This window comes from Dipteris shenzhenensis, chromosome 18 (assembly GCF_047967505.1).
Source record: "Dipteris shenzhenensis isolate YYH24624 ecotype China chromosome 18, Dip_SZ_1.0, whole genome shotgun sequence".
Classification (NCBI taxonomy): Eukaryota; Viridiplantae; Streptophyta; class Polypodiopsida; order Gleicheniales; family Dipteridaceae; genus Dipteris; species Dipteris shenzhenensis.
Window position 1 is genome coordinate 24,247,773 of NC_141613.1, and position 2,161 is coordinate 24,249,933.

General features: G+C 38.9%; 1 long non-coding RNA gene across 2 annotated transcripts; it reads left to right on the forward strand.

Moving 5' to 3' along the window:
* The first annotated feature begins 515 nt into the window (after positions 1–515).
* LOC147890983 (uncharacterized) lies at positions 516–1,667 on the forward strand. Of its 2 annotated transcripts, none has more exons than XR_015542648.1 (3): positions 516–743; positions 1,191–1,371; positions 1,470–1,667. It is a non-coding gene; the product is annotated as an uncharacterized LOC147890983 (long non-coding RNA). The 2 variants fall into 2 exon arrangements; XR_015542649.1 differs by having other exon boundaries at positions 1,191–1,258.
* The last annotated feature ends 494 nt before the right edge of the window (positions 1,668–2,161 follow it).

The window sequence follows — 2,161 nt, forward strand, 5'->3', positions numbered from 1 at the left end:
ATGGAAACTCACTACTTTCTTTTGTGGCAGTTTTTGCATTGCAAACTCCCAACAAAAGATCGCATAACTAATTGGAAAGATGTCTCTCCATATTGTGTATTCTATAAAACCATGCTTGAGAATCACTTCCATCTACTATGGGGATGCGTGTTCACGAAATGAGTTTGGCGATGCATACAACAACATTGGTTTACCTCGGTTCAGTTTGTCATCCCACTTAGGTGGAAAATGGGAATCTTGGTGATAAAATAGGACTAAATGACTTGCAGTGGACAATTTGGCAAATAGTTCGAGTTGTGTTTATTGATCACATCTGTAAGAATATTCTTTTCAACCATAGACCTATCCCATAAGACTTCTTTGCTCAAGTACGATCTTCCATACTTGATGCTCTGCATTATTTTGCAAGAAGAAAGGAATTTGCCTACATTGTGAAGCTCTTGAGAGGAGAGTCAGCTTTGTAATTTTATTATTTTCTCTTGCAATAAAATTTTCCAAAAAAAAAAGCGGGGGAAATTCATTTTGGGGGAAACAAATTAAAAAGAAAAGTTTTTGCGCCAAATGACCCTTTCCTTCCGCCTGCGGAAGCTAGTTCCTGCTCAGCTAAAAGAAAATGTTTTCAAGCAAATTCATCCTTGCCCAGTAATGTCCTATGACCTAATCTTCTCAATCAGCACGTGTAAACAACAGAGAGTAGTCATGTCGTGATCTGATCAACGATGAAATTTGCAGCAAATTGGTAGGTTTGATTTTGGTGGCATAGTGTGTTTCGTTCAAAACAGGAAAGAAAACGATTGATTGGAATAGAGAAAGATTCAAGGTTTGGGATTTCCATTAGTAATTGATAGAATCCTATTTTTTCCGTCAGTCAATGGACCGAATAGGGGTTTTGAGGCGATTTTGAGGTTTTCACTAGTTTGGGATTCCATGACGGCAGAGAAATCAGACCAAGGAACTCTCTATTCCCTCTTGAAATTCAGTGTTCGAGTTTTGGAAAATTTTTAGCTCTCAAGTTGCAATCGTTGGATGTTTGCAGTTAGTATAGCGATGTACAAATTTACACTTTATAGTTTGGCGTTTTGGATAGTGTGCATTTATAGTTCTCAAGTTGGGTATTTGTAGTTATTTTGGGTGTGCCGTCAGTATTCCGCTTGTGTGAAAGAATTGAATGTTTCCTTGATGTTGTCCAGAAACTGTCCGCTCGCTGTCCCCTTTGACATCGGCTCCCCATTTCTCCATTAGGCGCAACCCCTCTTTGGTATGATTCCGACCATTAGCACCCACAAAAGATACACTGAAGACATCCATTTTGTACAAACCCGCAAGCTTGCTACTGTCCTCCACTTGCCTGCTCAAGCTCCACCTTATGCAGTAGGTTTGCAAAAATCGTTCATGATTCACTCCGTTCGATGTACTCTCTATAGCTATGTCATATTGCACCCTTGATATTTTGCAATGTTTGTATGCAGCTCCTGTCTAGCTTGTGCCAGGTCTTCAAGCTAGAGTACATGTTTAGATGTAGGTTTAGCCTTGAGACACACATGTGGACATCTTTTGCAAGATACCGATAAGCGACCTTTCTTTGCAAAATTTTCTTTTTATATGTGTTACAATTATGATAAATTATGAAAAACATTCTATTTGATAAATTCCAGAGAGCTTTAATGTGTGCCATTGCATAGGAAAGGTCCTTTTCTTGGGTCTACTGCTTTGGACATTGGCTCAATTTACAAGATTGAGATCGTTGGGACACTATGATACCTGGCTGGAAAGATGAATGAGAGATGTGCCACAATTGAGATGTATTCTTCAAAGTCGCTATTGCATGTGTATTTTACCTCAAAAATGGCCTGACTATAAATGATTCACGAGTCTGAGTCTTGGTAGGCTGACTTGGCTTCTTCATTACCACACAAGAAAAGAGACTTCCTCAACAAAGATGAGGACATTGTGGTAGAGCATTTTATTCTAATTCTAGGATTTGGTTAAAGACTCAAGCATCGACTGCTTTTGCGGTCTATCTTGAGTTCAATGGCCCACTATTGGTATAACTAATTAGCCCATCAGAAAATTGCTCGGGAGAAGACAATGCATGAAAAAATTTCTTTCCATCTTTTAGCACTACATGCTAGGAATTTAGATCTCAAGATTAAATGACCCT